Genomic DNA, 16,206 nt, shown 5'->3' with positions numbered 1-16,206 from the left:
AGTGGAAGTCAGAGACAGCTCCACCAGAACAAGAGGCAAAAGCTGAGTCTTAGTGGGTAGAATGTGAGAAGTCCCTGTTCCCTTTCCCTATCCTCCCTCGAGCTGCAGACTTAGGCGTTCTCCTGACACATACTGATTTCAAGCCTCTTTCCTCAGCTCAAGGCTCATGCTCAGGCTCAGTTATCCAGCCCTTCTCTACCCTCCTGTCGGGGATGAGACAGGCACGAGCTGTCTCTTTAACACAGTCTGGCTGGAATCAGAGGACCCAAAAGATTACTTGACAATGTATGCCAAGGCTGACATCTTTATGAAGGCCCTTTGCCATTCAGGGGAGGCCTTGCTGAGAGCCAGCCAAACCCACCTGCTAGTCCCTGTTCAACAGACAGCTAAGAGACACACAAAGGTTTATTCTTATTATTCATATTGTTAATGATAAACCTCAGCAGTATCAGTTCGTCACTAGTTGTGCACCCCCTGACTAGGACCAGAGATGTCAGATACAAGGAGTGTTTAAAGGATCTTGGTGTGTGCTTTCTTTTCCTTCCTTTTGAACTTACATTTTGGGAACTGTTTTATTTAGGTCATATCTAGTTTTAAGATGGTTATAAAAACAATAACTTTTTTTTTTTTTTAGAGTCTCGCTCTGTCACCCAGGCTGGAGTGCAGTGATGCGATTTCAGCTCACTACAACCTCCGCCTCCCACGTTGAAGCAATTCTCCTGCCTCAGCTTCCTAAGTAGCTGGGACTATGAGGCACTCACCATCACGCCCAGCTAATTTTTGTATTTTTCGTAGAGATGTGGTTTCACCATGTTGGCCAGGCTGGTATCAAACTCTTGACCTCAAGTGATGTACCTGCCTTGGCCTCCCAAAGTGTTGGGATTAAAGGCATGAGCCACCGCACCCAGTCTAACAATAACATTTTTTAAAAATCTAGCAACAGTTTCTTTACACTGCTGTCCCACATGATAAAATGTTTAGTCCTCCTACAGATGTAACATGCAATATATTCTACATACTCAAGCTTTAAACCAAGGACGACAGCAGGAGGGAGGAACTCTGGTTAATGAATATGGTGTGCAAGGCATAAAACAGCCCTAAGGACCACACCTCACATCCCAGTGAGCTGCCAGCTGCCAGGCAAACATTCCTTAGAAGGAAATGGACTTTAATATCAAGTTACTTGATGGTTCATAAAAGAGGAGAAAAGAAGAAATAACAATGTAAAGATATGTGTTCCGGGATGTTTTTTGCCACACTGTTTCCAGAAACAAGGACCTGGAAATGACCTGTATGTCTGTCTACAGAGGAACTGTTGACTAAATTATATGCCTATGGAATATTACACAGCTATCAGAAATATCTTAAAATGTGACTACTATATATATATATATATATATATATATATTTTTTTTTTTTTTTTTTTTTTTGAGACGGAGTCTCGCTCTGTCTCCCAGGCAGGACTGCAGTGGCCGGATCGCAGCTCACTGCAAGCTCCGCCTCCCGGGTTTACGCCATTCTCCTGCCTCAGCCTCCCGAGTAGCTGGGACTACAGGCGCCCGCCACCTCGCCCGGCTAGTTTTTTTTTTTGTATTTCTTAGTAGAGACGGGGTTTCACCGTGTTAGCCAGGATGGCCTCGATCTCCTGACCTCGTGATCCGCCCGTCTCGGCCTCCCAAAGTGCTGGGATTACAGGCTTGAGCCACCGCGCCCGGCCCATAATATATTAAGTGAAAAAAATACTTGTAGAATAAAACATAATAGTACAACCACATTTTTATAAAACAAAACAAAACCCTAAGCCCCATTCATATGTCTCTATATATTGTATAAGCAAAGAAAAAACTATGGAAAGCTATACACTAAACTGTTACAATTCACTACTCGGGAGGACTTAGGATTGGAGTGTAAAGTGGGGGGATAGAGAGGGGAGAGGGACTATTGATTTCTTCCCCTGAAAGGTGTGGAGAAGGAGGCTTACAATCAAGAAAGAATTATGTTCTTTTCTATGTAACAGTGCTCCTAAGCTAAGCTGTTCTACTTGTCTTATCATCACGCTGCCCTTGATACCATCTTAATGAAGGGAGAGAACTGATAATCACTCTCATCTTCCAGTCATTATTTTCTTTTTTCTTAAACCCTTTCAAGGCCAACACCACTTAGAAATCAAACTCATCTCTGTAACCAATTTTGCTGAATGCTATTTATCTGCTTCTGGACAAGAACATATTACCTTCCTCATGGTGAATGCGATGCACGCAGAGGAGTCTGCTGGTTATGTTTGCTGGATTTATATAGCAAATACCACTCACTAGGCCTGGTCCAAGTACCTTCATGGACAGAGGATTCAGATTTAAAAACGTTTCCCTCCACCAGGTACGGTGGCTCATGACTGTAATTTCAGTACTTTGGGAGGCTAAGGTGGGCAGATCAACTCAAGGCCAGGCATTCGAGACCAGCCTGGCCAACATGGTGAAACTCCGTCTCTACTAAAAATACAAAAATTAGCCTGGATGTAGTGGTGTGTGCCTGTAGTCCCAGTTACTTGAGAGCCTGAGTACAAGAATTGCTTGACCCCGAATGGCAGAGTTTGAGGTGAGCTGAGATTGCATCACTGTACTCCAGCCTGGGCAAAAGAAGGAGAATCTGTCTCAAAAAAAAAAAAAAAAAAAAAGTCTCCCTCTCTGTGAGACATGGGTTTCGGGTCTCAGGTCTCAGGTCTCAGCCTGTGTATGATGCAACAGAAAAAACACAGGCTTGGATCTAGGTCAAGCCTTCTTTGCCTTCTACTAGCAGTGTGAACTGGAACAAAGGGCTGAGGTTCTCTGAGGTTTAGTTTGTGCATCTGTAAAATGGAGCTAGTGATGATCCCCACTTGATACAATTTCAGAGAGGCTGGAACCATAAAATAGTTGTAATAGTTTGTAAACCAGAAGACAATGTTGAGTATAAAAGAAATAAATCATCATCGCACAACAGTTCAGAATAGGAACAAGTAAGGTACAACTGGTAAGGTGTTCAGCACAATGCCTGGCACACTGACAAATAAATAGGAGCGCTCGACAAACAGTACATGTTGTTATTAATGGAGAACACAGCATCCATCTCTAGAAGACTTAGAAAATGCATCTGTTTGCAGAAATAATAAAAAGAAAACAAGTCACACATCCAGTCATGTAGATATACGTGGCTTTTATCTAGCATAAACTGTAGGGAGTAGATGCCCATATAATTTTTAGTTGATAGGCATCCATTTTTGCTGGTAGATTATTTATCTTCACAATTTCAACCTGAGGGCTGAATTCACTGAACTCTTTTAAAAATTAGAGAAAAGAAGTCAATGTGAGAAATGTTATTGGCTGCCATTTTATTTTAAGGCATATGAGCACCTTTAAATCCCAATATTAGTCAATATTGGGATCAATATTGGATCGATAACTGTTATCCTGAAAGAAACACTACTTTTCAGAAGGGAGTCATTTAATTTCAGAGAAGAAGAGCTGATTTAAGTCTCCTAAAAAATCAGTAATGCGGCCAGGCACAGTGGCTCATGCCCGTAATCCCAGCACTTTGGGAGGCTGAGGTGGGCGGATCACTTGAGGTCAGGAGTCCAGACCAGCCTGGCCAACATGGTGAAACTTGTCTTTGCTACAAACACAAAAATTAGCCGGGTGGGGTGGTATGTGCCTGTAATTCCAGCTACTTGGGAGGCTGAGGCAGGAGAATCGCTTGAACCCAGGAAGCGGAGGATGCAGTGAGCCAAGATCACAGCTGCACTCCAGCCTGGGTGACAGAGCAAGACTCTGTCTCAAAAAAAAAAAAAAAAAAAAAATCAGTGATGGTCCAAAAAAAGAAAAACCTACATTTTTTCCTTTCCCAGCTTACAAATCATTCCACCTACAGGCCCTCGCCTCCCACAACAGTCTCGCTAACAACCTGCCAAAACAGGGAGGCTGCATTGCTCTCGAATCCTGACTATCTCTGGGGCACTCACCTTATACTGAAGTACTCCATTGTAAAGGTGTCAGGCAAGCTTGCTCTACCACATGAATCATGATTAAAAAGTGTAAAAACTGCTAATAAGTACTAAATATGTCTTCTAAGCCTGTCACTGTTCTATGGAGGGTCTGACAAACCACTCTGCACCACGGGGTGGGGGCGGGTACAGACTCCCGTCATTCATTCCCAACAAAAAGGGTGGAAGGTTATGGGCACTGCTCTTGCCATCACCTGAACGCTGACCATAAACTCCATTACGCTGCATGCCACACACCACGTCTGGTCTCGGGTCATTTTTAGGCTTACTATATGTTATGCCTCAGGCATTTCCTGATATTTTAGGAAGGTGAGTTAATTAAAACCACAATAAAAACACAGCAACTCAGAAAAAAATCCTGTCACTATTTCCATTTTTCACAACACAAATGGGATCATTTATTCAACTGCCTACTTGACACTGACATTTGGATGTGAAACAATGTTGCAAACTTGTCTGCAATCAAAATCGTGATTTTTCCCAAAACCTGCTCTTCCCAAAGTCATCTCCATTTCTGCAGATGGCAGCTCCATCTCCCCAGCTGCTCTGGCCAAAAACCTTGGCGTTATCCCCAGCTCCTCTCTTATTCTCATATCCACAATCTTGTAAGTAAATCCTGGCACCTCCATCTCCACCTTCCAAGTATGTCTAGAAATCAGCCATGGCTACTCCACTACTCCAATCGTGGACTGACTCTCTCTCACGCTCCCTTGCCTTGCTGTTAACATACTCCTAACAAGTCTCCCTGCTTCCACCCTTGGCTGCCTACAGTCTGTTCTTAAAACAGCAACCAAAGCGATCCTTTTAAGATGAAAATCAGATTATGTCACCCTCTGTTCAAAACCTTCCAGTGGTGTCCTGTCTTAGCCATTTTGGGAAAAGCTCCAGCCCCGCCACAACCCCTGACCACCACCCAGACACCTCTCCAGCCCTACTTCTCTTCACTCGCATCATCAGGCTCCAGCCACACTGGCCTCCACAAGCCAGGCACGGTGGCCTCTGGGCCTTTGCATTTGCTGTTTCCTCTGCCTGCAGGGCTCTTCCACCAGTTAACTGCCCTGCTAGGCCCCTCACCACTTCCTAGCTCTGTTGATATGCTATCTTATCAGAAAGCACTTCCCTGACCCCTGAAATAAAATCTACCCCATTCTTACTATTTTTTCTACCCTTTATCCTGTTAATCTTTTTTCCCCTACATCACTTATTGCTGTCGAAAAAATCAATCCATTTATTTGTTTGTTTATATTATGACTCTCCCACCCCTACCCCCAGTGGAATGTAAGCTCTAGGAGGGAAGGAGATTTTGACCATTTGCTCATTGCTGATTCCCTAGGACCTAGGCCATACAGTAAGCACACAAAATAGACACTCAATAAATATTTGCTGAATGAATAAATGGCTTTCAGAGACAGTTTTAAGTGACTAATAGGCTTGAAATCTCTTCAAGACAGGGACTATCTCTTGATCATTTTACCATAATAGGCCTGAGTAAGGGCTGGCCGCATTTCAGATGAGCTGTAGACTGGAGGTGGAAGGGCGGAAAGGAGCCCATAATAAACACACAGTTACCGTAGATAAAGTTCCTGATTTAGTTAGCTCTGGATACATCAGTTGGGTGGGCCATGCAAGGCAGGAGCCCGGGAGCACAGGCAGCAGCTCTGCCAACAGCTTCTCCTAGTTCTCAAGGTCTCCAACAGGGATGCACAGCTGGCGATGCCACCTGGGGCAGGAAAGCTCAATCCTTTTTACATCCCTGCCCTTTCTTGCCCCAGGCTTACATCACTATTCGAGAAGACTCCCTTTCTGCTATGGGAATATTTATGAACCTCAAGTTTTCGCTCCTCAAGCCAAACGCAGCATCACTAAGGCCATATTATCATGGGGGCAAGTGGGTGGTCCCTGAATAGGACCTCAGCTACCAGCTCTGCTAGGTCCAGGATGCTATTTCCTCATAGTCCACTCCCTCGTTCTGATTCCCCACCCTTTTATCAGGGTGTTTTGAATGCTGCAATGGTTGGCAAACCATGATAACAAATCCCTTTCCAACTGCACTCTACCCCACAGTCAATTATCTTTTATAAGATTTAAACAATAAGAAAAATAGCATATATTTACCCACATGGCTACTATTTGCAGTGATCTTTATTCTTTGTGAATAAATATCTCTATTTCTATCTGGTATCTTTTTTTGGGGGGGGAAGATATTTTCACTGGGTATAGAATTCTAAGTTGACAGGTTTTTTTCTTTTCATACTTTATTGTTATTATTTTTTCACTAAACATACAACCCTGCTCAGGGTGTACCTGTGTGACTTTGGTGCACCTCTTTATCCTTTGATCTTTTAGTTACTGACCTGAAAAAAGTGAATAATGATGACGATACCACCGGCCCAACCCATTCATGAGGGATATTGGTCTGTAATATTCTTTTCTTGTAATATCTTTGCCTGACTTTGGTATCAGGATAATGCTGGTTTTACGATGAGTTGGAAAGTACCCCATCCTCTTTAATTAAAATTTGTATATAATTATTTCTTTTTTTTTTTTTTTCTTGAGAGAGAGTCTTGCTCTGTCACCCAGGCTGGAGTGCAGTAGTGTGATCTTGGCTCACTGCAAGCTCTGCCTCCTGGGTTCATGCCATTCTCCTGCCTCAGCCTCCGGAGTAGCTGGGACTACAGGTGCCCGCCACCATGCCCGGCTAATTTTTTGTGTTTTTAGTAGAGATGGGGTTTCACTGTGTTAACCAGGATGGTCTCAATCTCCTGACCTTGTGTTCTGCCCGCCTTGACCTCCACAAGTGCTGGGATTACAGGTGTGAGCCACCACGCCCAGCCAGAATTATTTCTTAAATTGTTGAAAGAATTCATCAGTGAACCCACCTGGGCCTGAAGTTTTCTTCATGGGAAGGTACTTAACTACACTGTCAATCTCTTTAATACATATAGGACTATTCAGGTTGATCGTTTCTCCTTAAGTGAGCTTTGGCAGTTTGTGTCTTTCAAAGAATCTGTAATTTCAGCTAAGTTGTTAGATGTTTAGGCACAAAGTTGTTCAGGATATTCCTTTATTATTCTCTTAACAGTTATAGAATCTATAGCTATGTCATCTCTCTCATTCCTGATACTGGTAATTTTTGTCTTCTTCTTCTCTTTTTCAAGCTGGTTAGACGTTAATTAATTTAATTGACCCTTTCAAAGAGCCAGATTTTGTTTTTCTTGATTTTCTGTTTCATTGATCTCTGCTTTGACCTTTTTCACGTCCTTTCTTCTGTTTACTGTGAATTAATTTGCTCTTCTTTTGCTAGTTTCTGAAAGTGGAAGTTGATGTCATCAATTTTAGACCATTCTTTTTTTCTAACATAGGCACTAATGCTACAAATTTCCCCTTATGTAGTGGTTTAGTGACATTCCACAAATTCTGATATATTGTGTTTTCATTATCATTCAGTTAATAATACTTTCTAATTTTGTTTTTTATTTCTTTTTTGACCCATCTGTTATTCATATGTAAGTAATATATTTTCTAATCTTTTGGAAAGTTTAAAAGGATTATTTTGTTATTGATTTCTAAATTTAATTCATTGTGGTTAGAGTGATACTTTGCATCACTTGAATCCTTTTAAATTTATGAGGACTTGTTTTCTGGCCCAAAATATAATCTATCTTGGTAAATGTTTCATATCCACTTGAAAAGAATGTGTATTCTGCTGTTATTGGTGGAGTATTCTATAAATGTCAATTAGGTCATATTGGTCGACAGTGCTGTGAGAGTCTACTATATCCTCGCTGACTTTCTGTCTATCTGTATTACCAATTGTTGAGAGAGAGGTGTTGAAATCTCATAATCTCATAATTGTGGCTTTTAAAAAAAATTTCTCCTTATAGTTTTGTTGTTGTTGTTGTTGTCTTTTTTGAGATGAGTCTTGCTTTGTCGCCCAGGCTGGAGTACAGTGGCACAATCTCGGCTGATTGCAGCCTCTGCCTCCCAGGTTCCAGTGATTCTCCTGCCTCAGTTTCCTGGGTAGTTGGGATTACAGGCACGTGCCACCATGCCTGGCTAATTTTTGTATTTTCAGTAGAGACAGGGTTTCACCATGTTGGTCAGGTTGGTCTGGAACTGCTGACCTCAGATGATCCGCCCTCCTCGGCCTCCCAAAGTGCTGGGATTACAGGCGAGAGCCACTGTGCCCAGCCTCTCCTTATAGTTCTATCAGTTTTTGCTTCATGTATTTTGAAGCTTTCTTACCAAATACATAAACATTTAGGATTGCTATGTCTTCCTTATGAATTACCTCTTTATTATGAAATAACTTTCTTTATTCCTGGTAATATTCTTTGCTCTGAAATCTACTTTGACTGATATTAATATTGCCACTACAGCTTTCTTTTGACTGGTGTTAGCATGGCATATCTTTTCTTTTACATTTAACTTATTTGTATCTCTACATTTAAAGTGTGTTTCTTGCAGGCAGCATGTATTTGAATCTTGTTTTCTTATCCAATCTGACAATCTCCACCTTTTAACCAGAATAATTAGAGCATTTACATTTAACGTGATTATTGATATGGTTAGGTTAAAGTCCATCATTTTAGTATTTTCTATTTCTTCTTCTCTTTTTAGTTTTTACAGATGAGGTCTTGTTCTGTCACTAAGGCTGGAGTGCAGTAGCATGATCATAGTTTACTGTAGCCTCAAACTTCTGGGCTCAAGTGATTCTCCCACCTTAGCCTCCCAAGTAGCTGGGAATACAAATGTGCCACTATGCCTGGCTATTTTTTTTTTTTTTCCAGAAATGGGGTCTTGCCCAGGTTGATCTTAAACTCCTAGGCTCAAGTGATCCTCCTGCCTCAGCCTCCTGAGTAGCTAGGATCACAGGTGCAAGCCACTGCACCCAGTTCTATTTCTCCTGTCTGATTTTGACTTCTTTCCTTGCTTTCTCTGCCATATTTTGGATTATTTTTTATGATTTCATTTTATCGCCTCTGTTGGCTTATTAGCTATAATTCTGTTTTGTTATTTTAGTGCTTGCTTTAGGGTTTATATGTTTTTAACTCATCAGTTTACCTTTATACTTCACATGCACTATTGAGAGGTGAAGCCGGCTGGGCTTCTGGGTTGGGTGGGGACTTGGAGAACTTTTCTGTCTAGCTAAAGGATTGTAAACACACCAATCAGTACTCTGTGTCTAGCTAAAGGTTTGTAAACACACCAATCAGCACTCTGTAAAAACGCACCAATCAGCACTCTGTGTCTAGTTAAAGGTTTGTAAATACACCAATCAGCACTCTGTAAAATGGAACAATCAGCAGGACATGGGTGGGGCCAAATAAGAGAATAAAAGCTGGGCACCCGAGCCAGCAGCAGCAACCCTCTTGGGTCCCCTTCCACGCTGTGGAAGCTTTGTTCTTTCGCTCTTCACAATAAATCTTGCTGCTGCTCCCTCTTTGGGCCCGCACTACCTTTATGAGCTGTAATACTCAAAGCAAAGGTCTGCAGCTTCACTCCTGAAGTCAGTGAGACCACGAACCCACCGGGAGGAACAAACAACTCCAGACACATCACCTTTAAGAGCTGTAACACTCACTGTGAAGGTCTGCAGCTTCACTCCCGAAGTCAGCGAGACCACGAACCCACTAGGAGGAATGAGCAAGTCTGGACGCGCCACCTTTAAGAGCCGTAACACTCACTGCGAAGGTCTGCGGCTTCACTCCTGAAGTCAGCAAGACCATGAACCCGCCAGAAGGAAGAAACTCCAGACACATCTGAACATCTGAAGGAACAAACTCTGGACACACCATCTTTAAGAACTCTAACACTCACTGCGAGGGTCTTGGCTTCATTCTTGAAGTCAGCGAGACCAAGAACCCACCAGAAGAAACCAATTCTTCCAGACACACTGTGAGAACCTTATGATAGCAGATTACCATTTCTCCCCTCCGGTCTTTATGTTGGCACACATTTTATTTTACATATGTTTTAAATCCAATAATGTTATTATTCTTGGTTACACAGCCAATCGTCTTTTAAAAGATTTAAACAATAAGACAAATAGCATATATTTACCCACAAAGCTATATTTCTAGTGATCTTCGTATTTTGTAAATAAAGATCTCTATTTGTAGACAGTATCTTGTTTAAAAAAAGACATTTTCACTGGGTACAGAATTCTAAGTTGACAGAGTTTTCTCTTCCATACCTTATTTTTTTATTACTAACCATAGTTTACTGACATTTCCATACTTTAAAGATGTTGCTACACCATATTCTTCTTTGTAGTGTTTACAACAAGAATTCTCCTGTTATCTTTGTTCCTCTTGCTATAACAAGTTTTATTTCTCTGGCTGCTTTAACATTTTTTTCTTCATCACTGGTTTTTAGTAATTTGATTATAACATGCCTTGATGTCATTTTCTTTGTATTTCTTGAGCTTGTGTTTCACTCAGTTTCTTGGATGTGGCATTACAGTTGTTATCCAATTTGGAAGACTTTCAGCCATTACTTCCTTACACACACTCTAATTACATAAATACTAGAATTTTTAAAGTTGTCTCACAGGTAATTGAACCTCTTTTCAATTTTTAAAGTTCTTTTTCTGTGTTTTACTTTGAGTAGTTTCTTTTGCTACAGCTTCAAGTTTATTAATCTTTTTTTTTCCAGCAATATCTATGCCATTAATCCCATTCAGTGTATTTTTCATTTTAGACATGGTTGATTTCATTTCTAGAATTTTGATTTGGATCTTCTTATATCCTCCATATCTCTACCTAACTTTTTAAACGTATGAAATACAGTTACAATTAACTCCACTAATTCTACTCTCTCTGTCAGCTCTGGGTTGGTTTTGATTAAGTGATTATATTTGTCACTGTGGGTCATTTTTTTCTACTTTTTTGCATGCCTGGTAATCTTCGACTGGGTTTCACATTGCTTAGTACTGAATATTTATGTATTGATGTAAGTATTATCAAGCTTTGTTCTGGGTGCATTATATATTTGGAAACAGTTTGATCCTTTTTAGTAATAATTTATGATTTTTTTAGACTGGTCCAGAGCACCGTTTAGTCTAGGGCTGATAAGACAAAACTCTTCTAAGTACTCTACCTGATTCCCCATAAGTTATGAATTAGGAGGTTTTCCAGTCCAGGTGGTGGGAAGAGGCACTATTCTTGGCCCTGAGGGAGCACTAGGCACTGTTTCTTATAGCATTTTAGGGTGATTCCTTTCCCAGCCTCAGATAGCTTCCTCATGGCATGTGCTGATCAACAATCCACTGAGTGTTTGAGAGGACTCTGTAGATCTCTGTAGGTCTCTCTTTGCACAGCTCTCCTCTCTCCAGTACTGTGTCCTCTGAACTCTAGCCTCCCTTATCTCCTTGGACTCTCAGCTCCACTTCCTCAACTCAGGAAGTCTTCTGGGCTCTATCTTGGTTCGCCCTCCCTGCACCATGGCCTGGAAATTCTCCCAAGGCAACAAGCTGGGGCAACTATAGGGCTCACCTCATTTGTTTCCTGTTTCTTAGAAATTATTGTTCTTTACTGCCTGATGTCCAGTATCTTAAAAACCAGTGTTTCATGTATTTTGCCTGGCCTTATTTTTTTTTTTTTTTTGGTTGTTTTAGGCAGGAGGGCAAATTTATCTTACTTTATCTTGGCCCAAATGTGATTTTATACCCACGTGTATGTTCCAATCAGGACACTATTATATTATGACTACAATAAATGTGGTTGACTTAAACTTCCTGTGTTGGCAAGCTGTCATTTTTACAGGGTTTGTATTTAATACATGTTTGTCAAAGATAATAGGTGATAACTCCCTTCCTTCTTGCTTCTATTACACTTTGTAGCCTGTTAGGGATGTACAGGTGCTCAATAAAATACTGGCCTATTATAGTAATATGAGTTTATAAGTTCTTCTGAGGAAATTCAGTATATGTTATAAATTAACTGTGTTAATTTAACAAAAAGGAAGTGCAAAAAGGAACATGGAAGTAGGGATCTGGTAGACTTGGGCCTTTTATTGCAACACAGGTTTATTCATTAGTGAAGCTAAAACTATGGAATGGAGAAAGCAGGTCAGAATTGTGGATTGCTTTCATTCCCACTATGGATAATCTTTGCATGGGAGAAACTGACCACCTAACATGGGGTGTGCACAGGAAACTGCAGATTCCAGGCACTTTAGCAGTTGGGTCTCTGTTGTGCCATCAGCTTGGTGCTCTGGAGGGGCCTCCACGTTCAGTTGCCAAGCAGCCCAGCAGGGCTCCCAGGGAGTAGGGAAAGTGGGCCAGCCCACCAGCCAGCCACTGTTCATGCTCACTTGGCAGGAGGTGCAGAGGGCAGGCCCACTCAGAGCCAGCTGGCTGACTCCCATTTGCAGGACCAGTGAGTCTCGGCCAAACTGCCTTGCTTCCGTTCTCTGGCTACGCGGTCCCCAGTGCAGCTTCTGGTGGAAGCAAAGGCAGCTGGCACAAACAAACAGCCCCTCAATCCTGTTCTTGACACGCTGTTGCCAAAATTCAGTTTGAAGGAACAAAAGGCAAACATAAACCTCAGCTCCTGCTGGAGAAGTTGTTTAAGCTAAAAGAAACCGAAGGGAGTGAGCGGCTCAGCTGCTCTAATTTACTCACACATTTCTGCTGTCAAACTGCAGGAAAGATTCCCCTCCGGAAAAAAAGGAAACCTCTTCGAGACATCTGTCAACTCATTTCTGAAAAGTCAGCTTCCACACTTGGTGACTCTAAAAAAGGGAGGTGTCAGGAGCGCTGGCAGTAGTGACATCTTTTGCAGTTAGTAGCTTGGATGCTGGCTGGCTGGCTGGGTGGGTGGGCTGGTGATAGAGGTGCCTGAGACCTCCTTAGCTCCACTCCCGCCCACCTGGAACAGGAATTGCACAGCTTATTGATGCCAGGGGCCCATCCGCCAGGCTGGGGGAGCCTATGGACACTTCTCAGAGCAATGCTCATAATCCATAAAATGTACCAGATTTTAGAGAAAACCAATTAGACTGAAATATAGTTATCAAAATTTATTCAAAGCCAAGTGTGATGAGGTTTTGCCTGTAATCTCAGCTCCTCAGGAGGCTGAGGCAAGGGGATCGCTTGAGCCCAGGAGTTCAAGACCAGCCTAGGCAACATAGCAAGACCCTGTTTCAAAAAAAAAAAAAAAAGAGAAGAAACAAGATCTAGTGGTAAAAGAAATGATAAATGATTGAGGTGATGGATTTCCCAATTACCTTGATTTGATCATTACATATTGTGCGCTCATATCAAAGCATCACATGTATCTCATAAATATATACAATCATTATATAGCAATAATTAAAAATAAAAAGTAAATATCTAGGAAAAAAAAAAAAAAAGATCAGTGGTAGTTCTAAAAACTACCTCCATTTCCAAGTAGTGATGAGTGTCCATGGGATTCAAGAGGTCTGTAAGTGATGTGAAAGCAAGTGCTTTCCTGGGGGGATATCACGGGGCTTTGTGGATTACATTCGCAACTGAAGGGAACACCAAATTGCAGATAAAGCTTAATTAAAAAAAAAAATTCAACGTTTTTCTCATCCAACTTTACAGACTCCCCTGAATTCTATTGAGGGACACATCTGTGGATCCCAGGACTCTGCGATGAAGAAAAGGTTTCTTTTTCTGGACTGCAGGAAAGAGCACTACAATGGGAGACAAAGGGGCTAGGTCCTCATCCTGGCTCCACTTCCTAAGTCCTAAGCCAGAGAACATGTGCTCTCTGGCCTGGTGGCCTCTAGGGCCAGGCCACTGTCTCTACCCACAGTGCTCTTGCTCACCCTCATGCCCTGGCCAGTCCTAGTTGTTCCTTTCAGAGGCTGTAGATAGCACCCCTTCAGAAGGCCTTCCTAGCTTTCAAAGGCCAGGCACAGGGTCAGGGTATCCTCTGTGGTCCCAAAGCACCCTGTGCCCAACCCTATTACTGATCTTCTCAACTATGGTGTAATGCCCAGCTCATGTCATCCGTCCCCACCCCTTGCACAAGAGTGGGAGTTCCTTTGAGGCAACACTAATGATTCATTTATCTTTGTGATCCTAGTGTCAAGCACAGGGCTTGGCACATAGAAGACCTACATATTTACTATGAGTAGATGAAAGAATGGAAGAAAGCTGTGACCACACCCAGTCTCTCTCACTGCAGAAATATTCATTTCACACCAGTGATTCTCAACCTTCATTATATATGAGAATTGCTTTTGGAGATCTTAGAAAATACTGAGATCCAGGTAACAACCTCAGAGATTCAGATTTCAGTGGTCTGGGGTAGGGTCCTAGCCTTTGTATTTTAAAAAACCATCCAGGTGCAGCCAGGGTTGAGAACCCACAGTACCGCAAGAACAGCAGCTGTGGTGAGAGAACAATGAATGAACTCACCAGGTGAACTTCTTTCCTAGATTCAGAAAGAGGAAATCAGTGCAGAACTCAGAACTCCGCAAGGAGCTAAATACATACATTGAGTTTCTGACCCTCAGAGTCAGGTTACAGTTCCAAATCCAGTAACATCTGTGATAGCTGAACTACAAACAGTCTAGACTTACATCAAAAAATCTGGGGCTTGGCCAGGCACGGTGGCTCACACCTGTAATCCTGACACTTTGGGAGGCTGAAGCAGGAAGATCACTTGAGTCCGGGAGTTCAAAACCAGGCTAGGCAGCATAATGAGATCCCATCTCTACCAAAAATACAAAAAATTCGCCAGCAGTGGTGGCACACACCTGTGGTCCCAGCTACACGGGAGGCTGAGGTGGGAGGATTGCTTGAGCTCTGGAGGCAGAGGTTGCAGTGAGCCGAGATCGCACCACTGCACTCCAGCCTGTGTGATAGAGCAAGACCCTGTCTTGAAAAAAAGAAAAAAATCTGGGGTTTGACAGTGAAAACCATGAAACAAATGGCAAACCCCAAGGGAAAGTATACTGAGGCCCCTGCTCTGCTCCCTTGCTGTAAGGCATCTTTGGGAAAAGGGCCCAATCCTAGGTGACAGCACATCTTTTACATCTACAAAGTAGAGATGATCATAGTAATGCCAATCTCAAAGTACTGTTGTAGGAACTAAAGGAGGTTATGGGGATGAAGGCGTTTTGTAAGCTGCCAAACATGTTACCAAGATGAAGTCTTTAGCACGGCATTCTACTGATTGAGTTCTTATAGCTGGAAAGATCTTTATGGTTCAGTGATTAAAACCATAGATTCTAGAGCCAGACTCCCTGGGTTCAAATTCTGGCTCCATCTCTTTTCAGCTATGTTATCCTATGCAAATTACTTAATCTTTTTGTGCCTCAATTCCTCATCTGTGAAATGGTTATAATAACAGTACCTACCTCACAGGGATTTTAGAAGATTTGACTGAGTTAATATACTTCAAATACCTGAAACAGTGGTTCTCAAATGCAAGCATGCATCAGAATCTCCTGGAGGCCTTGTTAAAACACTGATTGCTGGACCCTTCCCCATAGCTTTGATTCGGTAAATCTGGGCTGGTGTCCAAGAATCTGCAGGTCTACCAAATTCCTAGGTGATGCTGATGTTGCTGGTCTGGGAACCACACTTTGAGAACCACTGGCTTAGAAAAATGCCTGGCATATAGTGAGCAACAAATAAATGTTAGCTTTTATTATCTTTTCCTGGGCTCTATTTTCTCAGTACCTGAGCAAAACTTATGCTCCAGTGCTACTCAGTACTGCCTTCATGTGGAAGCAATTCTGAAATCTACTTGCAGTGATTCTCAAAGTGTGGTCCCAAGATAAGGAGCAGCAGAATCCCCAGGGAGCCTGTTTGAAACACAAGTTCTTGGGCCCCCATCCAGACCTACTAATCAACAGCTTTGAGGCTCAATATCCTGTGTCCTAACAACCCTCCAAGTGATTCTAATGTACCTCAAGTTTAAGAACGGCTCTACCAGAAAATCACCATCATCACAATGACCCTTACTGAAAATGTACGGGGGGGCAGGATAGCTTAAGGTCCAGGGTATAGTTTTTGATTGAACTGGAGTCTAAGGCCTGGCTCAGCCTGTTAATCACCTTATGGCCTTAAGTGAGTTATGACCCTCCTTTAAGCCCCAGTTTTCTCACTGTAAAATCGGGATCATTACAGGACCTACCCGACAGCAACCTGAGATGATACAAATAAAGTGTTTGGCACACACTCTGGT

General features: G+C 42.2%; 1 protein-coding gene across 3 annotated transcripts in view; it reads right to left on the bottom strand.

Annotated features, from left to right (window-relative positions):
* GALNT10 (polypeptide N-acetylgalactosaminyltransferase 10) overlaps positions 1–16,206 on the bottom strand; it is a 239,078-nt gene that overhangs the window by 115,775 nt on the left and 107,097 nt on the right. The window lies entirely within an intron of this gene.

This window comes from Macaca fascicularis, chromosome 6 (assembly GCF_037993035.2).
Source record: "Macaca fascicularis isolate 582-1 chromosome 6, T2T-MFA8v1.1".
NCBI lineage: Eukaryota > Metazoa > Chordata > Mammalia > Primates > Cercopithecidae > Macaca > Macaca fascicularis.
Note: the sequence above shows the minus strand (reverse complement) of the source record. Positions and strands in the feature narration are given on the sequence as shown.